Consider the following 22,313-nt stretch of genomic DNA (forward strand, 5'->3'; position numbering starts at 1 on the left):
AGCTATGGAGCCACCTGCAGTTGGAAGAGACAGGGGAAGGAGCAGGAAAGAGACGGGAAGGGAAAAGAGAGCGTGGAAGGAGTGAGAGAGAGGGGAAGGGGAGAAAGATTGGGAAGAGTGGGTAGTGGAGAGTGGGAACAGGAGAGAGAGGGAAGATAGAGGAGGAAGGAGAGAGAGGGGAAGGAGTTGGGAGAGAGTGAAAGTAGAAAGGGAATGGGAGAAAGGGGAACGAGGTGAGAGAGAGAGAGAGAGGAAGGAGTGAAAGAGAGGGGAGGGAAGTGGAAACAGGGAGGAAGAGAGAGGGGGAGGGGAGAGAGAGAGAGGGGAAGGAGAGAGAGAGAGGGGAAGGGGAGAGAGAGGGGAAGGGGAGAAAGAGGGAGGAGAGGGAGAGGGAGAGGGAAGGGGAAAGAGAGGGAGGGAAAGGAGAGAGAGAGTGAGGGGGAAGGGGAAAGAGAGAGAGGGGAATGGGAGAGAGAGAGAGAGAGAGAGAGAGAGAGAGAGGAAGGGACTAGAGAGAGAGAGGGGAAGGGGAGAGAGAGGGAGAAGGGGAGAGAGAGAGAGGTGAAGGGGAGAGAGAGAGAGCGAGGGGAAGGGGAGAGAGGGAAGGGGAGAGGGAGAGAGGATAATGGGTGAGAATGGAAGGGGAGAGTAAGAAATGGAAGGGGAGAGAGTGGAAGGGGAAAGAGAGGGAGGTGAAGGGGAGAGAGAGTGTGGAAGAGACCAAGAGAGGTGAAGGAGTGAGGGAGGTGGGGAAAGTGAAAGAGAGGTTAAGAGGACTGAGAGAGAGGCGAAGGGGAGAGAGGGATGAGGCAGGGGACAGAGAAGGGAAGGGGAGAGAGGGATGAGGCAGGGGACAGAGACGGGAAGGGGAGAGAGGGATGAGGCAGGGGACAGAGAAGGGAAGGGGAGAGAGGGATGAGGCAGGGGACAGAGAAGGGAAGCGGGGAGAGGCGAAGGGGAGGATCTGAAAGGAAAGGGAAAAGAGAGAGAGAGAGGATGGAGCGAGGGTGAGGAAAAAGATGCAGAATAGGGAAGGGAGAGAGAGGGCCCTGTTGTTCCAGGGTCGGTCTTGGATCTGTTTAATATTTATAATTAAACCCCTTGTTAATTGACAGTCAATTTAAATACTGAGCTAATTTTGAGTAGGCCCCAGTGAAATTTGAATCTACGACCCCTGGTTTGACTAGATCAGTGCTCTAACCCCTGAGCTATGGAACCACCTGCGTTAAGAACGACAGGGGAAGGAGCAGGAAAGAGAGGGGAAGGGAAAAGAGAGAGTGGAAGGGGTGAGAGAGAGGGAGAAGGGGAGAATCCGAAAAGAAAGAGTAAAGAGAGAGAGAGAGAGGAGAAAGAGGGGGAGGGGAGGGAAGAGGGAGAGTGAAAAGGCAGAGGGGGAAGGGGAGAGAGGGCGGAGAGAGAGTGGTGGGAAGGGGAGAGAGAGAGGGAGATGTGGAGGGGATGGAGGGCGAGGGGAATGAGTGACGTACGGGGAAAGTGAGATAGCGGGAAGGGGAGAGAGTGAGGGGAAGGAGTGAGAAAGGGGGGGAAGGAGAGACAGGGAGGAAGAGAGAGGGGAAGTGGAGAGAGAGAAGGGGGAGGGGAAAGAGATCTAGGATAAGGGGAATGAGATAGTGGAAGTGAGGGAGAGAGAGGGGAATGAGTCAGAAAGAGAGGGGAAGGGGAAAGAGAGAGGGGGAAGAGGAGATCGGGAGAAAGAGGAGAGAGAAAGGGGGTGGGGAAAGAGAGGGAAGGGACAGAGAGAGTGTGGAATGGGGAAGAGAAGGGAAGAGGAGAAATGGGAAGGAGAGAGATGGAGAAAGGGAAATGAATGGCAAAAGAGAGAGACAGGAGATGGAGTGGGAAAGTGATGCGGCAGAAAGATGGAAGATAGTGGATAATAAATGAAAGACAAGTATTTAAATACTAAACTAACTTTGAATAGGCCCCAGTGAGATTTGAACCCACGACCCCTGGTTTACAAGACCAGTGCTCTAACCCCTGAGCTATGGAGCCACCTGCTCTGGGAAAGACAGGGGAAGGAGCAGGAAAAGAGAGGGAAAGGGAAAAGAGAGAGTGGAAGGAGTGAGAGAGAGAGGGGGAAGGGGAGACAGCGAGGAAAAGAGAGGGGAAAGGGAGAAAAAGTGGAGGTGGGGAGGGAAGGAAAGAGAGGGGCTGGGAGAGGGAAAGGGCAGAGGGGTTGAGAGAGTGGGGGAGTGGATAGAGAGAGGGAAGATAGAGGAGGAAGGAGAGGGGAGAGAATGAAATTAGAGAAGGAAGGGAAGGCAGAGATGGGGGGCAAGGGGAGAGAGAGTGGAAAGGGGAGAGAGAGGGGGAAGGGGAGATAGAGAGAGGGGGAAGGGAAATAGAGTGTCGAAGGGGAGAGAGAGAGGGAAGGGGAGATAGAGAGTGGAAGGGGAGAGAGAGGGGGAAGGGGAGATCGAGAGTGGGAAGGGGAGATAGAGAGTCGAAAGGGGAGAGAGGGGGGGGAGGGGCGAGAGAGAGGGAAGCGGAGATAGAGAGTGGAAGGGGAGAGAGAGGGGGAAGGGGAGATCGAGAGTGGAAAGGGGAGAGAGAGGGGGAGGGGCGAGAGAGTGGGAAGGGGAGATAGAGAGTGGAAGGGGAGAGAGAGGGGGAAGGAGAGAATCTGAAAAGAACGATACAGCCAGCAGGGGGTGGGGGAGTGAAGAGGCAATAATGAATTAAGAGATGGGAATTTGAATATTAAATTAATTATCGAAAGGCCCCAGTGAGATTTGAACTCATGACCTTTGGTTTACAAAACCAGTACTTTAACCCATGACCTATGGAGCCACCTACACTAAAAGCAACAGGGGAAGGAGCAGGAAAGAGAGGGGAAGGGAAAAGAGAGAGTGGACTCTGGGGAGGTACCAGCGGATTGGAAAGCAGCATTTGTAACGCCTCTGTTTAAAAAAGGGGGCAGACAAAAGGCAGGTAACAAAAGGCCGGTTAGTTTAACATCTGTACTGGGGAAAATGCTTGAAACTATCATTAAGGAAGAAATAGCGGGACATCTAGATAGGAATAGTGCAATCAAGCAGATGCAGCATGGATTCATGAAGGGGAAATCATGTTTAACTAATTTACTGGAATTCTTTGAGGATATAACAAGCATGGTGGATAGAGGTGTACCGATGGATGTGGTGTATTTAGATTTCCAAAAGGCATTCGATAAGGTGCCACACAAAAGGTTACTGCAGAAGATAGAGGTACGCGGAGTCAGAGGAAATGTATTAGCATGGATAGAGAATTGGCTGGCGAACAGAAAGCAGAGAGTCGGGATAAATGGGTCCTTTTCGGGTTGGAAATCGGTGGTTAGTGGTGTGCCACAGGGATCGGTGCTGGGACCACAACTGTTTACAATATACATCGATGACCTGGAAGAGGGGACAGAGTGTAGTGTAACAAAATTTGCAGATGACACAAAGATTAGTGGGAAAGCGGGTTGTGCAGAGGACACAGAGAGGCTGCAAAGAGATTTAGATAGGTTAAGCAAATGGGCTAAGGAATACAATGCCGGAAAATTAACTATGAGAAGACCCAAGTGAGATTTAAACCCACAACCCCTGGTTTACTAGGCCAGTGCTCTAACCCCTGAGCTATGGAGCCACCTGCTCTGGGAAAGACAGGGGAAGGAGCAGGAAAGAGAGGGGAAGGGAAAAGACAGAGTGGAAGGAGTGAGAGAGGGGAGAGAGAGAGTGGAGAAGGGGAGAGAGAGGGGAAAGGGAGAGAGAGGGGAAGGCGAGGGAGGGGGTCGGGGGGAGAGGGGAATGAGTGAGAGATGGGGAAAGCGAGATAGTGGGAAAGGGAGAGAGGGGTAAAAAGATGTAGAACAGGTTGTGATGGGGAAGGGAGAGAGAAAGTGTAAGAGAGACGAGTAGAGTAGAGGGGAGCTTGTTGTTCCAAGTTTGATCTGGGAGCTGTTTAATATTTATAATTGAAACCCTTGTTAATTAACAATGACATTAAATACTAAGTTAATTTTGAATAGGCCCACAGTGAGATTTGAACGCACGACCTGTGGTTTACTAGACCAGTGCTCTAAACCCTGAGCTATGGAGCCACCAACTTCAGGAGAAACAGGGGAAGGAGCAGGAAAGAGAGGGGAAGGGAAAAGAGAGAGTGGAAGGAGTGAGAGAGAGGGGGAAGGGGAGAGAGGAGGGAAGGGGAAAGAGAGGGAGAGGAAGGGGAGGGAGAGGGGGGAATGGAGGGAGAGAGAGGGGAAGTGGAGAGAGATGGGAAGGCGAGAATCTAAAAAGAAAGGGAAAAGAGAGAGAGAGAGGATGAAGAGAGGGGAGGAAAGAGACAGGACGGGAGGGAAGAGCGAGAGTGAAAAGCCAGAGGGGGAAGGGGAGAGAGGGGGGAAGAGAGTGGGTAGCGGAGAGAGGGGGAGGGGAGAGAGGGAAGATAGAGGAGTGAGGAGAGAAAGGGGAAGGAGTGCGGAGAGAATAAAAGTCGAGAGGGAAGGGGAGAGAGGGGATATAGGTGAGAGAGAGAGAGGGGAAGGGGAAAGCAAGAGAGGGAAGGAATGAGAGAAAGGGGGGAAGGGAAAGAGAGGAAGGGGTGAGAGTGTGTGGAAGGAGAGAGAGAGGGGGAGGGAGTGAGAGAGAGGGGAAGGGGAGAGAGGGGGAAGGAGAGAGGGTGTGGCGAGGGAGGGGAGAGGGGAATGAGTGAGAGACGGGGAAAGCAAGATCGCGGGAAAAAGATGTTGAACGGGTCGTGATGGCGAAGGGAGAGAGTGCAAGAGAGATAAGAATCTGCTGTTTTACAGTCATTCTCAGAGCTGTTCAATATTTATGATAAAGGCTGTTATGAATTGAAATATTGAGCTAATGTTGAGTAGGCCCCAGTGAGATTTGAACCCTCGACCCCAGGTTTACTAGACCAGTGCTCTAACCCCTGAGCTATGGAGCCACCTTTCTTGGGTTGTGGGTCATTCCCCAGTTAGTGCTGTGTGTTTGAAGAATGAGGAGGGGTCAGTGAAACACTCAGATTGTGTCTCATCCCCCAGACTCCTGCCTCCGTCTCTTCAATATTCGTCTCTCAACATCGATATATCGGGTCTTTCACGTCGTAAAACATCCCAAGGCAACTCAGTCACACTCTGCTTCAATCTCTCTTTCTCTCTATCTCACTGTCTCTCTCACTCTCTCTCTCTCTCTTTCTTTCTGTCTCTCACCTTCACACTCTGTCTCTCAAGGGGGGGAAGGTAGAGCGGGGGAAGGGGAGAGAGGGGAAGGGGAGAGAGAGGGGTAAATGGGAGAGGTGGGGAGGGGGAGAGTCTGATGGGAAAGGGGAGAGCGAGAGCGAGGGAAAGAGGGAAAGGGATGAGGGAGGGGAGTGGAGACAGGGGAGGCGAGGGGGAAGGAGAGGGAGGCGAGAGAGAGGAGGGGAGAAAATGAAAAGGAAGAGGGAAAGGAGTGAGCGAGAGGGGAAGGGGAGAGAGAGAAGAATACGGAGAGAGACAGGGAGAAGGGAAGCGAGAGAGGGGGAAGAGGAGAGAGAGAGGGTAAGGAGTTGGAAATACAGGGGACGGAGAAGGAGAGAGGGGAAGGGGAAAGAGAGAGAGGAAGAAAGAGGGGCAGGGGAGAGAGAGGGGGGAAAGGGGAAAGAGAGGTTATGGGGAGAGGGGTAAGGAGTGAGAGAGAGAGGGGAGGGGGAGAGAGGGTGAGGGGAGAGAGGGGAAGGGGAGAGAGTTGGAGGGGAGAGTCATTGAAAGCAGCCATGCCGGTGCAACAAACAGTTAGGAAGGCAAATGGTACGTTGGCCTTCATTGCAAGAGGGTTTGAGTACAGGAGCAAGGATGTCTTACTCCAGTTATACAGGGCCTTGGTGAGACCTATTGTGTACAGTTGTGGTCTCTTTACCTAAAAAGATGTACAACAGGACGTGATGGGGAAGGCGGAAAGACGAGATCCTTTTGTTTCAGGGTTGGTCTTAGAACTGTTTAATATTATAATATTTATAAAGCACTTGTTAATTGACGGTGAATTTAAATACTGAGTTAATTTTGAGCAGGTCCCAGTCAGATTTGAACCCATGACCCCTGGTTTGCAAGACCAATACGCTAACTACTGAGCTATGGAGCCACCTGAACTGGAAAAGACAGGGGAAGGAGCAGGAAAGAGAGGAGAAGGGAGAAGAGAGAGTGGAAGGGGTGAGAGAGAGGGGGAAAGGGAGAGAATGGGGAAGGAGTGAGAGAGTGGGAGAAAGAGTGTGGAAGGAGCGAGAGAGAATAGGGAAGGGACGAGAGAGGAGGCAGGGGAGAGAGAGGGAGATGGGGAGAATCTGAAAAGAAAGGAGAGAGGGGATAGAGTGATTTGGAAGTGGAGAGAGAGTCAAGTGTGAGGGGACTCTGTTGTTCCAGGGGTGGTCTCAGAGGTGTTTAATATTTACAATTAAAGCTCTTGTCAATTAACGGTGAAATTAAATACGGAGCGAATTTTGAGTCGGCCCCAGTGAGATTTGAACTCACGACACCTGGTTTACCAGGCCAAAACTCTAACCCTTGAGCTATGGAGCCACCTGCTCGGGGAAAGACAGGGGAAGGAGCAGGAAAGAGAGGGGAAGGGAAAAGAGAGAGTGGAACGAGTGAGAGAGAGGGGAAGGAGAGGGAGGCGGGGGAAGGGCGTGCAGGGAGGAAGAGAGAGGGGAAGGGGAGAGAGAGTGGGGGAGGGGAGGAATGAGAGGGGACGGGAGAGGGAAAGGGAGAATGAAAAGGCAGAGGGTGTGAGAGAGTGGGTAGTGGAGAGAGGGGATGGGATAGAGAGAGGGATGATAGTGAAGGAAGGAGCGAGAGGGGAAGGAATGGGGAGAGAATGAAAATAAAGAGTGAAGGGGAGAGAGGGGGAAGGAGTGACAGAGAGGGGGAAGGGGAGAGAGAGACGGGGAGGGGAAAGAGTGGTAAGGGACGGGGAGACAGAGAGTGGAAGGGGAGAGAGAGGGGGAGAGGGACAGAGGGAGGAAGGGGAGAGAGATAAAGAACGGGAGAGAGGGGGAAGGGGAAAGAGAGGGAGGGGATGGACAGAGAGAAAGCTTGGAAGGGGGGGAGAGAGAGGGGAAGGTGTGTGAGAGAGGGGAGGGGATCGAGCTTAAGGGGAGAGAAAGGGGAAGGAGTGAGAGAGATGTGGAAGGGGAGACAGTGAGGAAGAGAGAGGGGAAAGGGAGAGAGAGTGCGGGTGGAGATAGAGAGAAAAGGAAAGAGAGGGGACGGGAGAGAGAAAGGGCAGAGGGGTTGAGAGAGTGGGGGAGAGGATAGAGAGAGGGAAGAGAATGAAATTAGAGCGGGAAGGGGAGAGAGGGGAAGAGGGGGAGATCGAGAGTGGAAGGGGAGAGAGAGCGGGAAGGGGAGATAGAGAGTGGAAGGGGAGAGAGGGGGAAGGGGAGAGAGAGTGAGAGAGGGGAAGGAGTTAGAGAGAGAGGAAGGAGTGAAAGAGAGGGGAGGGAAGTGTAGACAGGGAGGAAGAGAGAGGGGAAAGGAAGAGAGAGAGGGGAAGGGAAAGAGAGGGAGGGGAAGGGGTGAGAGAGTGTGGAAGAGGAGAGAGAGTTTGAGGGAAGAGAGAGGGAGAAGGAATGAGAGCGAGGGGGAGGGGAGAGAGAGGGGAAAGAAACATAGAAATATAGAAAATAGGTGCAGGAGTTGGCTATTCGGCCCTTTGAGCCTGCACCACCATTCAATATGATCATGGCTGATCATTCACCTCAGTACCCCTTTCCTGCTTTCTTTCGATATCCATTGATCCCTTTAGCCGTAAGGGCCATATCTAACTCCCTCTTGAATATATCCAGTGAACTGACCTCAACAACTCTCTGCGGCAGGGAATTCCACAGGTTAACAACTCTCTGAGTGAAGGAGTTTCTCCTCATCTCGGTCCTAAATGGCCTACCCCTTATCCTAAAACTGTATCCCCTGGTTCTGGACTTCCCCAACATCGTGAACAATCTACCCGCATCTAACCTGTCCCGTCCCGTCAGAATCTTGTATGTTTCTATGAGATCCCCTCTCATCCTTCTAAACTCAAATATATAAAGGCCCAGTCGATCCAGTCTCTCCTCATATGTCAGTGCAGTCATCCCGGGAATCAGTCTGGTGAACCTTCGCTGCACTCCCTCAATAGCAAGAATGTCCTTCCTCAGATTAGGAGACCAAAACTGAACACAATATTCCAGGTAAGGCCTCACCAAGGCCCTGTACAACTGCAGTAAGACCTCCCTGCTCCTATACTCAAAGCCCCTCGCTATGAAGGCCAACATACCATTTGCCTTCTTCACCACCTGCTGTACCTGTATGCCAACTTTCAATGACTGATGTACCATGACACCCAGGTCTCATTGCACCTCCCCTTTTCCTAATCTGCCGCCATTCAGATAATATTCTGTCTTTGCGTTTTTGCCCCCAGTGTGGATAACCTCACATTTATCCACATTATACTGCATCTGCCATGCATTTACCCACTCACCTAACCTGTCCAAATCACCCTGCAGCCTCTTAGCATCCCCCTCACAGCTCACACCGCCACCCAGTTTAGTGTCATCTGCAAACATGGAGATATTACACTCAATTCCTTCATCTAAATCATTAATGTATATTGTAAATAGCTGGGGTCCCAGCACTGAGCCCTGCGGCACTCCTGCCATTCTGAAAAGGACCCGTTTATTCCCGACTCTGCTTCCTGTCTGCCAACCAGTTCTCTATCCACGTCAGTGGAAGGAGTGAGAGAGAGGGGGAAGGGAAGACAGCGAGGAAGGGAGAGGGGAAGGGGAGAGAGGGTGGGGGAGGGGAGGAATGAGAGGGGACGGGAGAGGGAAAGGGAGAGTGAAAAGACAGAGGGGGTGAGAGAGTGGATAGTGGAGAGGGGAGGAGGGGATAGAGAGAGGGAAGATAGAGGAGGAAGGAGAGAGAGGAGAAGGAATGGGGAGAGAATGAAATTACAGAGGGAAGGGGAGAGAGGGGAAGAGAGAGAGAGTGGAAGGGGAGACAGAGGGGGAAGGGGTGAGAGAGGGGAAGGAGTGAGAGAGGGGAAGGAGTGAGAGAGAGAGAAGGGGAGAATCTGAAAAGAAAATACAGAGAGGGGAAGGGGAAAGAGAGGGAGGGGAAGGAGTGAGAAAGTGAGGAAAGGGGAGAGACGGGAATGGGAGAAAGTTGGGAAAGAGAGAGGGACGAGAGGAGAGAATCTGAAATGAAAAGGAAAAGTGACGGGAGCGGAGAGGGAGGAGGGAGAGAGGGTGAGGCGAGGTTGGGGGAAGGGGGGAGAGGGGAATGAGTGAGAGACAGGGAAAGTGAGATAGCGGGAAAAAGATGTAGAACAGGTCGTGATGGGGAAGCAAACTTGTTATTCCAGGGTCGGTTGCAGAGCTGTTTAATATTTATAACCTTTGTTAACTGACAGTAAATTTAAATACTGAACTAATTTTGAGGAGGCCCCAGTGAGATTTGAACTCACGACCCCAGGTTTCCGAAACCAGTGCTCTAACCCCTGAGCTATGGAGCCACCTACTCTGGGACCGACAGGGGAAGGAGCAGGAAAGAGAAAGGAAGGGAAAAGAGAGACTGGAAGGAGTGAGAGAGAGTGGGAAGGAGTGTGAGAGAGTGGGGAACGGAGGGAGAGAGGGAAGGGGACAGAGAGGGAATGAGTGAGAGAGAGAGAGAGGGGAAGGGGAGATAGAGATGTGAAGGCAAAAGAGCGAGGGAGGAGGCAGGGGTGAGAGAAAGGAAGGGGAGAGAGAGGGAGAAGGGGAGAATCTGAAAAGAAAGGGAAAAGAGAGCGAGAGAGGAGGGTGGGGTGGGAGGGGAGGAAAGAGAGAGTGAAAAGGCAGAGAGGGAAGGAGCGAGAGGAGAGAGTAGGTAGTAGAGAGAGGGGGAGGGGAGAGAGAGAGAAGATAGAGGAGGAACAAGAGAGAGGGGAAGGAGAGAGAGAACGAAAGTAGAGAGGGAAGGGGAGAGAGAGGAAGGAGTGACGATTGAGGGAGAAGAGGGGGAAGGGGAGAGAGGGGAATGAGTGAGAGATGGGGAAAGCGAGATCGCAGGAAAAAGATGTAGAACAGGGAACCTTTCGTATCACAGTCAGTCTCAGAGGTGTTTAATATTTATAACTAAACCCTTTGTTAACTGACAGTGAATTTAAATACTGAGCTAATTTTGAGTAGGCCCAAGTGAGATTTGAACCCACGACCCCTGGTTTACTAGACCAGTGCTCTAACCCCTGAGCTATGGAGCCACCTGCCCTGGGCTGTGGGTCATTCACTAGTTAGTGCTGTGTGTTTGAAGAATGAGGAGGGGTCAGTGAAACGATCATATTGAATGGTGGTGCAGGCTCGAAGGGCCGAATGGCCGACTCCTGCTCCTCGTTTTGATGTTTCTATGAATGAGTGAGAGACGGGTAAAGTGAGATAACTAAAAAGATGTACAACAGGACATGATGGGGAAGCTGGAAAGAAAAGAAGGGAACTTTTTGGTCCAGGGATGGTCTTGGAACTGTTATAATATTCTAACACTTCCACACCCTTGTCAATTGACAATGAATTTAAATGCTAAGTTAATTTTGATTGGCCCCAGTGAGATTTGAACTCACGACCCCTGGTTTACAAGACCAGTGCTCTAACCCCTGAGCTATGGAGCCACCTGTGCAGCTAAAGACAGTGGAAAGAGCAGGAAAGAGAGGGGAAGGGAAAAGAGAGAGTGGAACGAGTGAGAGAGAGGGGAAGGAGAGGGAGGCGGGGGAAGGGCGTGCAGGGAGGAAGAGAGAGGGGAAGGGGAGAGAGAGTGGGGGAGGGGAGGAATGAGAGGGGACGGGAGAGGGAAAGGGAGAATGAAAAGGCAGAGGGTGTGAGAGAGTGGGTAGTGGAGAGAGGGGATGGGATAGAGAGAGGGATGATAGTGAAGGAAGGGGCGAGAGGGGAAGGAATGGGGAGAGAATGAAAATAAAGAGTGAAGGGGAGAGAGGGGGAAGGAGTGACAGAGAGGGGGAAGGGGAGAGAGAGACGGGGAGGGGAAAGAGTGGTAAGGGACGGGGAGACAGAGAGTGGAAGGGGAGAGAGAGGGGAGAGGGACAGAGGGAGGAAGGGGAGAGAGATAAAGAACGGGAGAGAGGGGGAAGGGGAGAGGGAGGGAGGGGATGGACAGAGAGAAAGCTTGGAAGGGGGGGAGAGAGAGGGGAAGGTGTGTGAGAGAGGGGAGGGGATCGAGCTTAAGGGGAGAGAAAGGGGAAGGAGTGAGAGAGATGGGGAAGGGGAGACAGTGAGGAAGAGAGAGGGGAAAGGGAGAGAGAGTGCGGGTGGAGATAGAGAGAGAAGGAAAGAGAGGGGACGGGAGAGAGAAAGGGCAGAGGGGTTGAGAGAGTGGGGGAGAGGATAGAGAGAGGGAAGAGAATGAAATTAGAGCGGGAAGGGGAGAGAGGGGAAGAGGGGGAGATCGAGAGTGGAAGGGGAGAGAGAGGGGGAAGGGGAGATAGAGAGTGGAAGGGGAGAGAGGGGGAAGGGGAGAGAGAGTGAGAGAGGGGAAGGAGTTAGAGAGAGAGGAAGGAGTGAAAGAGAGGGGAGGGAAGTGTAGACAGGAAGGAAGAGAGAGGGGAAAGGAAGAGAGAGAGGGGAAGGGAAAGAGAGGGAGGGGAAGGGGTGAGAGAGTGTGGAAGAGGAGAGAGAGTTTGAGGGAAGAGAGAGGGAGAAGGAATACGAGCGAGGGGGAGGGGAGAGAGAGGGGAAAGAAACATAGAAATATAGAAAATAGGTGCAGGAGTAGGCCATTCGGCCCTTCGAGCCTGCACCACCATTCAATATGATCATGGCTGAACATTCACCTCAGTACCCCTTTCCTGCTTTCTTTCGATATCCATTGATCCCTTTAGCCATAAGGGCCATATCTAACTCCCTCTTGAATATATCCAGTGAACTGACCTCAACAACTCTCTGCGGCAGGGAATTCCACAGGTTAACAACTCTCTGAGTGAAGGAGTTTCTCCTCATCTCGGTCCTAAATGGCCTACCCCTTATCCTAAAACTGTATCCCCTGGTTCTGGACTTCCCCAACATCGTGAACAATCTACCCGCATCTAACCTGTCCCGTCCCGTCAGAATCTTGTATGTTTCTATGAGATCCACTCTCATCTTTCTAAACTCAAATATATGAAGGCTCAGTCGATCCAGTCTCTCCTCATATGTCAGTGCAGTCATCCCGGGAATCAGTCTGGTGAACCTTCGCTGCACTCCCTCAATAGCAAGAATGTCCTTCCTCAGATTAGGAGACCAAAACTGAACACAATATTCCAGGTGAGGCCTCACCAAGGCCCTGTGCAACTGCAGTAAGGCCTCCCTGCTCCTATACACAAATCCCCTCGCTATGAAGGCCAACATACCATTTCCCTTCTTCACCACCTGCTGTACCTGTATGCCAACTTTCAATGACTGATGAACCATGACACCCAGGTCTCGTTGCACCTCCCCTTTTCCTAATCTGCCGCCATTCAGATAATATTCTGTCTTTGCGTTTTTGCCCCCAGTGTGGATAACCTCACATTTATCCACATTATACTGCATCTGCCATGCATTTACCCACTCACCTAACCTGTCCAAGTCACCCTGCAGCCTCTTAGCGTCCCCCTCACAGCTCACACCGCCACCCAGTTTAGTGTCATCTGCAAACATGGAGATATTACACTCAATTCCTTCATCTAAATCATTAATGTATATTGTAAGTAGCTGGGGTCCCAGCACTGAGCCCTGCGGCACTCCTGCCATTCTGAAAAGGACCCGTTTATTCCCGACTCTGCTTCCTGTCTGCCAACCAGTTCTCTATCCACGTCAGTGGAAGGAGTGAGAGAGAGGGGGAAGGGAAGACAGCGAGGAAGGGAGAGGGGAAGGGGAGAGAGGGTGGGGGAGGGGAGGAATGAGAGGGGACGGGAGAGGGAAAGGGAGAGTGAAAAGACAGAGGGGGTGAGAGAGTGGATAGTGGAGAGGGGAGGAGGGGATAGAGAGAGGGAAGATAGAGGAGGAAGGAGAGAGAGGAGAAGGAATGGGGAGAGAATGAAATTACAGAGGGAAGGGGAGAGAGGGGAAGGGGAGACAGAGGGGGAAGGGGTGAGAGAGGGGAAGGAGTGAGAGAGCGGAAGGAGTGAGAGAGAGAGAAGGGGAGAATCTGAAAAGAAAATACAGAGAGGGGAAGGGGAAAGAGAGGGAGGGGAAGGAGTGAGAAAGTGAGGAAAGGGGAGAGACGGGAATGGGAGAAAGTTGGGAAAGAGAGAGGGACGAGAGGAGAGAATCTGAAATGAAAAGGAAAAGTGACGGGAGCGGAGAGGGAGGAGGGAGAGAGGGAGAGGCGAGATTGGGGGAAGTGGGGAGAGGGGAATGAGTGAGAGACAGGGAAAGTGAGATAGCGGGAAAAAGATGTAGAACAGGTCGTGATGGGGAAGCAAACTTGTTATTCCAGGGTCGGTTGCAGAGCTGTTTAATATTTATAACCTTTGTTAACTGACAGTAAATTTAAATACTGAACTAATTTTGAGGAGGCCCCAGTGAGATTTGAACTCACGACACCTTGTTTACGAGACCAGTGCTCTAACCCCTGAGCTATGGAGCCACCTACTCGAGGACCGACAGGGGAAGGAGCAGGAAAGAGAGAGGAAGGGAAAAGAGAGACTGGAAGGAGTGAGAGAGAGTGGGAAGGAGTGTGAGAGAGTGGGGAACGGAGGGAGAGAGGGAAGGGGACAGAGAGGGAATGAGTGAGAGAGAGAGAGAGGGGAAGGGGAGATAGAGATGTGAAGGCAAAAGAGCGAGGGAGGAGGCAGGGGTGAGAGAAAGGAAGGGGAGAGAGAGGGAGAAGGGGAGAATCTGAAAAGAAAGGGAAAAGAGAGCAAGAGAGGAGGGTGGGGTGGGAGGGGAGGAAAGAGAGAGTGAAAAGGCAGAGAGGGAAGGAGCGAGAGGAGAGAGTAGGTAGTAGAGAGAGGGGGAGGGGAGAGAGAGAGAAGATAGAGGAGGAACGAGAGAGAGGGGAAGGAGAGAGAGAACGAAAGTAGAGAGGGAAGGGGAGAGAGAGGAAGGAGTGAGAGAGAGGGGGGAAGATTGAGGGGGAAGAGGGGGAAGGGGAGAGAGGTGAAGAGAGGGGAATGAGTGAGAGATGGGGAAAGCGAGATCGCAGGAAAAAGATGTAGAACAGGGAACCTTTTGTATCACAGTCAGTCTCAGAGGTGTTTCATATTTATAATTAAACCCCTTGTTAATTGACGGTGAATTTAAATACTGAGCTAATTTTGAGTAGGCCCCAGTGAGATTTGAACCCACGACCCCTGGTTTACCAGACCAGTGCTCTAACCCCTCAGCTATGGAACCACCTGCCCTGGGCTGTGGGTCATTCCCCAGTTAGTGCTGTGTGTTTGAAGAATGAGGAGGGGTCAGTGAAACGATCATATTGAATGGTGGTGCAGGCTCGAAGGGCCGAATGGCCGACTCCTGCTCCTCGTTTTGATGTTTCTATGAATGAGTGAGAGACGGGTAAAGCGAGATATCTAAAAAGATGTACAACAGGACATGATGGGGAAGCTGGAAAGAAAAGAAGGGAACTTTTTGTTCCAGGGATGGTCTTGGAACTGTTATAATATTCTAACACTTCCACACCCTTGTCAATTGACAGTGAATTTAAATGCTAAGTTAATTTTGATTGGCCCCAGTGAGATTTGAACTCACGACCCCTGGTTTACAAGACCAGTGCTTTAACCCCTGAGCTATGGAGCCACCTGTGCAGAAAAATACAGTGGAAGGAGCAGGAAAGAGAGGAAAAGGGAAAAGAGAGAGTGCAAGGAGTGAGAAAGAGGGGGAAGGGGAGAGAGAGGGGAAGGGGAGAGAGTGGGGAAGGAGTGAGAGTGGGGGAAAGGGAGAGAGAATGGAAGGAGTCAGAGAGAGGGGAAGGAGTGAGTGAGTGAGAGGGGAGGGGGAGAGTGTGGGAGAGGAAGAGGAGAGATTGGGAGAGGAAGGGGAGAGAGAGAGGAGAAGGGGAGAGAGGGGAAGGGGAAAGAGTGGGAGGGGAAGGGGAGAGAGAGTGTGGAAGGGAGGGAGAGAGGCGAAGGAGTGAGGGAGGTGGGGAAGATGAGAGAGAGGTTAAGAGGAGTGATGGTGAAGGAGTGAGAGAGAGAGGAGAAGGGGAGAGATGGGAAGGGGAGAGAGGCGAAGGAGAGGATCTGAAAGAAAAGGGAAAAGAGAGAGAGAGAGGAGGGAGAGAGGGTGTAGCGAGGGAGGGGGGAATGAGTGAGAGACGGGGAAAGCGAGATCGTGGGAAAGGGAGAGAGGGGTAAAAAAATGTAGAATGTGTCGTGATGGGGAAGGGAGAGAGAGATTTGGAAGGAGAGAGAGAGTGTGAGAGAAGAGGGGAGCCTGTTGTTCGAGGGTTGATCTCAGAGCTGTTTAATATTTATAATTGAAGCACTTGTTAATTGACAGTAAATTTAAATACTGATCTAATTTTGAGTACGCCCCAGTGAGATTTGAACCCACGACCCCTGGTTTACAAGACCAATGCTCTAACCCCTGAGCTATGGAGCCACCTGCTCTGAAAAAGACAGGAGAAGGAGCATGAAAGAGTGGGGAAGGAAAAAGAGAGAGTGGAAGCAGTGAGAGAGGGGGGGAATGGGAGAGAGTGGGGAAGGGGAGAGAGAGAGAAACGGGGAGGGGAAAGAGGGATAAGGAACCGGTAGACAGAGAGTGGATGGGGAGAGAGAGGCGGAAGGGGAGAGAGTGGGGAATGAGCAAAAGAGAGGGGGAAGGGGAGACTGGGATGAAGTAAGTGGGGCAAGGGAGAGAGAGCGGGGGAAGGGGAAAGAGAGCTTAAGGGGAGAGAGAGGGAATGTGAGAAAGGGGAGAACGCGGAAGGGACTGAGAGAGAGGGGGAAGGTGAGACAGGGAGGGAGAGAGAGGGGAAGGGGAGAGAGAAAGGGGGTGGGGAAAGAGAGGGAGGTGACGGAGAGCAAGTGTGTGGAATGGGGGAGAGAGAGGAAGAGGAGAAATGGGAAGGAGCGAGAGGGAGAAGGGGAAAAGAGAGAGAGAGAGGAGATAAAGTGGGCGAGTGATGCGGCAGAAAGAGGGAAGATAGTGGGTCGGGGAGAGGATAATGAATGAAAGTCAGATATTTAAATATTTAATTTTGAGTAGGCCCCAATGAGATTTGAACCACCTGCTCTGGGAAAGATCGGGGAAGGAGCAGGAAAGAGAGGGGAAGGGAAAAGAGAAAGGGTAAGGAATGGGGAGAGAGTGAAAGGAGAAAGGGAAGGGGAGAGAGGGGAAAGAGGTGAGAGAGAGAGAGGGGAAGGAGTTAGAGAGAGGGGAGGGAAGTGGAGACTGGGAGGAAGAGAGAGGGGAAGGGGAGAGAGGTGGGGGCGAGGGGAAAGAGAGGGAGGGGAAGGGGAGAGAGAGTGTGGAAGGGGAGAGAGAGGGTGAGGGGAGAGAGAAGGGGAGGGGAGAGAGAGGGGGAGGGGAGATAGAGGGGGAAGGAGTGAGAGAGAGAGAGAGGGGGAGGGGAGATGGAGGGGGAAGAAACATAGAAACAAAGACAATAGGTGCAGGAGTAGGCCATTCGGCCCTTCGAGCCTGCACCACCATTCAAAAAGATCATGGCTAATTATTCCCTCAGTATCCCTTTCCTGGTTTCTCTCCATACACCTTCATCCCTTTAGCAGTAAGGGCCATATCTAACTCCTTCTTAAATATATCCAATGAACTGGCCTCAACAACTCTCTGTGGCAGGGAATTCCACAGGTTAACAACTCTCTGAGTGAAGAAGTTTCTCCTCATCTCAGTCCTAAATGGCTTACCCCTTATCCTTAGACTGTGTCCCCTGGTTCTGGACTTCCCCAACATCGGGAACATTCTAATCGCATCTAACTTGTCTCGTCCCGTCAGAATCTCATACGTTTCTATGAGATCACCTCTCATCCTTCTAAACTCCAGTGAATAAAGGCCCAGTTGCTCCAGTCTCTCCTGATATGTCAGTCCTGCCATCCCGGGAATCAGTCTGGTGAACCTTCGCTGCACTCCCTCAATAGCAAGAATGTCCTTCCTCAGATTAGGAGACCAAAACTGAACACAATATTCCAAGTGTGGCCTCACCAAGGCCCTGTACAACTGCAGTAAGACCTCCCTGCTCCTATACTCAAATCACCGAGCCATGAAGGCCAACATACCATTTGCCTTCTTCACCGCCTGCTGTACCTGCATGCCAACTTTCAATGACTGATGTACCATGACACCCAGGTCTCGTTGCACCTCCCCCTTTTCTTAGCCTGCCGCCATTCAGATAATATTCTGTCTTTGCGTTTTTTCCCCCAAACTGGATAACCTCACATTTATCCACATTATACTGCATCTGCCATGCATTTGCCCACTCACCTAACCTGCCCAAGTCACCCTGCAGCCTCATAGTGTCCTCCTCACAGCTCACACCGCCACCCAGCTTAGTGTCATCTGCAAACTTGGAGATATTACACTCAATTCTTTCATCTCAATCGTTAATGTATATTGTAAATAGCTGGGGTCCCAGCACTGAGCCCTGCGGCACTCCACTAGTCACTGCCTGCCATTCTGAAAAGGACCCATTTATCCCGACTCTCTGCTTCCTGTCTGCCAAGCAGTTCTCTATCCACGTCAGTACATTACCCCCAATACCATGTACTTTGATTTTGCACACCAATCTCTTCTGTGGGACCTTGTCAAAAGCCTTTTGAAAGTCTAAATACACCACATCCACTGGTTCTCCCTTGTCCACTCTGCTAGTTACGTCCTCAAAAAATTCCAGAAGATTTGTCAAGCATGATTTCCCTTTCATAAATCCATGCTGACTTGGACCGATCCTGTCACTGCTTTCCAAATGTGCTGCTATTTCATCCTTAATAATTGATTCCAACATTTTCCCCACTACTGATGAAGGAGTGAGAGAGGGGGGAAGGGGAGAGAGAGGGGGAAGGAGCGAGGCTGTGACAAGGGAAGGGGAAGGAGGGAGAGTGGAATGAGTGAGAGATGGGGAAAGTGAGATAGCAGGAAAGGGAGGGAGGGGTAAAAAGATGTCAAATGGGTTGTGAGGGGGAAGGGTGACAGAGATTTGGAAGCGGAGAGAGTGTGTAAGAGAGATGAGAGCCAGTTGTTCCAGGGTCAGTCTCGGAGATGATTAATATTTACAATTAAAGCTGCTTTTAATTGACGGTGAATTTAACAACTGAGCTTATTTGCATAGGCCCCAGTGAAATTTAAACCCACGACCCCAGGTTTACTAGACCAGTGCTCTAACCCCTGAGCTATGGAGCAAACTGCCCTGGGAAAGACAGGGGAAGGAGCAGGAAAGAGAGGGGAAGGGAAAAGAGAGAGTGGCAGGAGTGAGAGAGAGGGGGAAGGGGAGAGAGAGAGAGGGGAAGGGGAGAGAGAGTGGAAGGAGTGAGAGAGAGAGAGGTGAAAGGGAGAGAGGGACAGGAAGGGGAGAGAGGGAGGGCAAGGAGTGAGAGAGGGGGGGTGAAGTTGAAAGAGAGGTTAAGAAGAGGATGGGGAAGGAGCGAGAGAGAGAGGGGAAGGGGAGAAAGTAGGGAAAGAGAGAGAGGGAGGAGGCAGGGGAAGGGAACAGAGAGGAAGAAGGGGAAAATATGAAAGGAAAGGGAAAAGAGAGAGGAGAAAGGAATGAGTGAGAGACATGGAAAGGAAAGGGAGAGAGAGATTTGGAAGAGGAGAGAGAGTGCAAGAGAGACGAGAACAGGAGAGGGGGTCCTGTTGTACCAGGATCAGTCTCGTAGTTGTTTATTATTTAGAAATAAAACCCTTGTTATTTAAATACTAAATTAATTATGCAAAGGCCCCACTGAGATTTGAACCCACGACCCCTGGTTTACAAAACCAGTACTTTAACCCCTGAGCTATGGAGCCACCTATTCAGTGAAAAAAAGGGGATGGAGCAGGAAAGGGAGGGGAAGGGAAAAGAGAGAGTGGAAGGAGTGAGAGAGGGGGAAGGGGAGAGAGGAATGGGAGAGAGAGGGGGGAGGGCAGAGAGAGGGAGGAGAAGGGGAGAGAGAGGTGAAGGAGAGGGGGGGAGAGAGGGGGAATGAGTGAGACAGGTGAGAGAGCGGAAGGGACTGAGAGAGAGGGGGAAGAGGGTGACAGGCAGGAAGAGAGAGTAGAAGGGGAGAGAGAAAGTTGGTGGGGCAATATAGAAACATAGAAACATAGAAAATAGGTGCAGGAGTAGGCCATTCGGCCCTTCGAGCCTGCACCGCCATTCAATGTGATCATGGCTGATCATTCACCTCAGTACCCCTTTCCTGCTTTCTCTCCATACCCCTTGATCCCTTCAGCCGTAAGAGCCATATCTAACTCCCTCTTGAATATATCCAATGAACTGGCATCAACAACTCTCTGTGGTAGAGAATTCCACAGGTTAACAACTCTCTGAGTGAAGAAGTTTCTCCTCATCTCAGTCCTAAATGGCCTACCCCTTATCCTAAGATTGTGTCCCCTGGTTCAGGACTTCCCCAACATCGGGAACATTCTTCCCGCATCGAACTTGTCCAGTCCAGTCAGAAACTTATATGTTTCTCTGAGATCCCCTCTCATCCTTCGAAACTCCAGTGAATAAAGGCCCAGTTGATCCAGTCTCTCCTCATATGACAGTCCAGCCATCCCGGGAATCAGTCTGGTGAACCTTCGCTGCACTCCCTCAATAGCAAGAACGTCCTTCCTCAGATTAGGAGACCAAAACTGTACACAATACTCCAGGTGCGGTCTCACCAGGGCCCTGTATAACTGGAGTAAGACATCCTTGCTCCTGTACTCAGACCCTCTTGCAATGAAGGCCAACGTACCATTTGCATTCCGAACTGCTTGCTGCACCTGCATGTCTGCTTTCAATGACTCTCCCCTCCAACATCTCCCTTTCCCGTTCTCTCCCCTTCCCCTCTCTCCCCTTCCCCTCTCTCTCTCACATCTTTCCCTCTCTCCTTCTCCTTCCCCTCTATTTCAAACTCCTTACCCTCTCTCTCTCCTCTTCCCCCTCTCTCGCTTCCCTTCTCCCTCTCTCTCTCCCCTGCCCCCTCTCTTTCCCCTCTCACTCACTCCTTCCCCTCTCCCTTTTCATTTTATCCCCTCCTCTCTCTCCCCTCCCTCTCCTTCTCCCTCACCTCCCCAGTCTCCACTCCCCTCCCTTTCCCTCCTTCCCTTGCTCTTACTCTCCCCTTTCCCATCAGACTCGCACCCTCCCCACATCTCCCATTCCCCCCCCATCTCCCCTTCTCCCTCTCTCCCCTTCCCCCGCTCTATCTTCCCCCCTCGAGAGACAGAGTTAGATGGTGAGAGACAGAAAGAAAGAGAGTGAGATTGAGAGAGAGAGAGAGAGACAGAGAGACAGAGAGATTGAGGCAGAGTGTGACTGAGTTGCCTTGGGATGTTTTACTACGTGAAAGACCCGATATATCGATGTTGAGAAGCGAATATTGAAGAGACGGAGGCAGGAGTCTGGGGGATGAGACACAATCTGAGTGTTTCACTGACCCCTCCTCATTCTTCAAACACACAGCATTAACTGGGGAATGACCCACAGCCCAGGGCAGGTGGCTCAATAGCTCAGGGGTTAGAGCACTGGTCTAGTAAACCAGGGGTTGTGGGTTCAAATCTCACTGGGGCCTACTCAAAATTAGCTCAGTATTTAAATTCACCTAAATATTGAACACCTCTGAGACTGACTGTGATACAAAAGGCTTCTCTCTCTGTTCCCCATTTTACATCTTTTTACCTCTCTCTCCCCTTCCTATGATCTCGCTTTCCCAGTCTCTCACTCATTCCCCTCTCTTCACCTATCTCCCCTTCCCTCTCTCTCTCCTCTTCCCCCTCAATCTCCCCTTCCCCAATCTTCCCCCCTCTCTCATTCCTTCCTCTCTCTCTCCTTCCCCTCTCTCCCCTTCCCTCTCTACTTTCATTCTCCCTCTCCTTCCACTCTCTCTCCTTCCTCCTTTATCTTCTCTCTCTCTCCCCTCCCCCTCTCTCCACTACCTACTCTCTGTCCTCTCGCTCCTTCCCTCTCTGCCTTTTCACTCTCTCTTTCCTCCCCTCCCATCCCTCTCTCCTCTCTCGCTCTGTTTTCCCTTTCTTTTCAGATTTTCCCCTTCTCTCTCTCTCTCCCCTTCCTTTCTCTCGCCCCTGCCTCCTCCCTCGCTCTTTTGTCTTCACATCTCTCTCCCCTTCCCCTCTCTCTCTCTCTCACTCATTCCCTCTCTCTCCCCTTCCCTCTCTCCCTCCGTTCCACACTCTCTCTCCCCTTCCCCACTCTCTCACACTCCTTCCCACTCTCTCTCACTCATTCCCTCTCTCTCCCCTTCCCCTCTCTCTCTCTCACTCATTCCCTCTCTCTCCCCTTCCCTCTCTCACTCCTTCCCCCACTCTCTCTCCCCTTCCCCACTCTCTCTCACTCCTTCCCCCTCTCTCTCACTCATTCCACTCTCTCTTTTCCCTTCCTCTCTCTTTCCTGCTCCTTCCGCTGTCTTGCCCAAAGCAGGTGGCTCCATAGCTCAGGGGTGAGAGCACTGGTATAGTAAAACCAGGGAGTCGTGAGTTCAAATCTCACATCTCACTTGGGCCTATTTGTAATTAGCTCAGTATTTAAATTCACCATCAATTAACAAAGGTTATCAATATTAAACAACTCTGGAATAACAAGCTTGTTTTCCCATCACGACATGTTCCACATCTTTTTCCCTGTCTCTCACTCATTCCCCTCTCCCCCCTTCCCCCAACCTCGCCTCACCCTCTCTCTCTCCGCTCCCCTCACTTTTCCTTTTCATTTCAGATTCTCTCCTCTCCTCCCTCTCTCTTTCCCAACTTTCTCCCATTCCCGTCTCTCCCCTTTCCTCAGTCTCTTACTATTTCCCCTTCCCCTCTCTTTCCCCTTCCCTTCTCTCTGTAAAGTCCTGTCCCCTCAGTACAGATTCACACGAGGCGTGTAGTGAAGTCAAGGTCACTCTGGACCTGCACCTTTCTATCACAGCTCTGGAATGCTGCACTTGCCTGAGACCTGTCCTTGTATACCTGTCCCTTGCAAGTGCACCCCTGGTGGTAAGGTATGCTGGTGGTTACAGGTCATGTCTTATTACAGTCATGTATAGCATGTTGGGATACAGTTATATATAATAATGTAAGATACATGACAATGGGGAAGGGAGTTGAGCAAGGTGAAAGAGAGGTGAAGATGAGTGATGGGGAAGTAGTGAGAGAGAGGGGTGGGGGGAAGGGGAGGGATGGGAATGGGAGAAAGTTGGGAAAGAGAGTGAGGGAGGAGGCAGGGGAGAGAGAAA

At 51.4% G+C, this 22,313-nt stretch overlaps 12 non-coding genes across 12 annotated transcripts; 1 reads left to right on the top strand and 11 right to left on the bottom strand.

Annotated features, from left to right (window-relative positions):
• Positions 1 to 1,940: 1,940 nt before the first annotated feature.
• trnat-ugu (transfer RNA threonine (anticodon UGU)) lies at positions 1,941 to 2,013 on the bottom strand. The gene has a single exon. It is a non-coding gene; the product is annotated as a tRNA-Thr (tRNA).
• A 2,846-nt stretch (positions 2,014 to 4,859) lies between these two features.
• Positions 4,860 to 4,932, bottom strand: trnat-agu (transfer RNA threonine (anticodon AGU)). The gene has a single exon. It is a non-coding gene; the product is annotated as a tRNA-Thr (tRNA).
• Positions 4,933 to 6,468: 1,536 nt separating this feature from the next.
• Positions 6,469 to 6,541, bottom strand: trnat-ggu (transfer RNA threonine (anticodon GGU)). The gene has a single exon. It is a non-coding gene; the product is annotated as a tRNA-Thr (tRNA).
• A 2,895-nt stretch (positions 6,542 to 9,436) lies between these two features.
• Positions 9,437 to 9,509, bottom strand: trnap-cgg (transfer RNA proline (anticodon CGG)). The gene has a single exon. It is a non-coding gene; the product is annotated as a tRNA-Pro (tRNA).
• A 653-nt stretch (positions 9,510 to 10,162) lies between these two features.
• Positions 10,163 to 10,235, bottom strand: trnat-agu (transfer RNA threonine (anticodon AGU)). The gene has a single exon. It is a non-coding gene; the product is annotated as a tRNA-Thr (tRNA).
• Positions 10,236 to 10,564: 329 nt separating this feature from the next.
• On the bottom strand, positions 10,565 to 10,637 carry trnat-ugu (transfer RNA threonine (anticodon UGU)). Its single transcript has one exon. It is a non-coding gene; the product is annotated as a tRNA-Thr (tRNA).
• A 2,878-nt stretch (positions 10,638 to 13,515) lies between these two features.
• Positions 13,516 to 13,588, bottom strand: trnat-cgu (transfer RNA threonine (anticodon CGU)). The gene has a single exon. It is a non-coding gene; the product is annotated as a tRNA-Thr (tRNA).
• Positions 13,589 to 14,264: 676 nt separating this feature from the next.
• Positions 14,265 to 14,337, bottom strand: trnat-ggu (transfer RNA threonine (anticodon GGU)). The gene has a single exon. It is a non-coding gene; the product is annotated as a tRNA-Thr (tRNA).
• A 329-nt stretch (positions 14,338 to 14,666) lies between these two features.
• trnat-ugu (transfer RNA threonine (anticodon UGU)) lies at positions 14,667 to 14,739 on the bottom strand. Its single transcript has one exon. It is a non-coding gene; the product is annotated as a tRNA-Thr (tRNA).
• A 726-nt stretch (positions 14,740 to 15,465) lies between these two features.
• Positions 15,466 to 15,543, bottom strand: trnat-ugu (transfer RNA threonine (anticodon UGU)). The gene has a single exon. It is a non-coding gene; the product is annotated as a tRNA-Thr (tRNA).
• A 3,284-nt stretch (positions 15,544 to 18,827) lies between these two features.
• trnat-ugu (transfer RNA threonine (anticodon UGU)) lies at positions 18,828 to 18,900 on the bottom strand. Its single transcript has one exon. It is a non-coding gene; the product is annotated as a tRNA-Thr (tRNA).
• Positions 18,901 to 20,578: 1,678 nt separating this feature from the next.
• trnat-agu (transfer RNA threonine (anticodon AGU)) lies at positions 20,579 to 20,651 on the top strand. The gene has a single exon. It is a non-coding gene; the product is annotated as a tRNA-Thr (tRNA).
• The last annotated feature ends 1,662 nt before the right edge of the window (positions 20,652 to 22,313 follow it).

Source organism: Pristiophorus japonicus, unplaced genomic scaffold (genome assembly GCF_044704955.1).
Source record: "Pristiophorus japonicus isolate sPriJap1 unplaced genomic scaffold, sPriJap1.hap1 HAP1_SCAFFOLD_592, whole genome shotgun sequence".
NCBI lineage: Eukaryota > Metazoa > Chordata > Chondrichthyes > Pristiophoridae > Pristiophorus > Pristiophorus japonicus.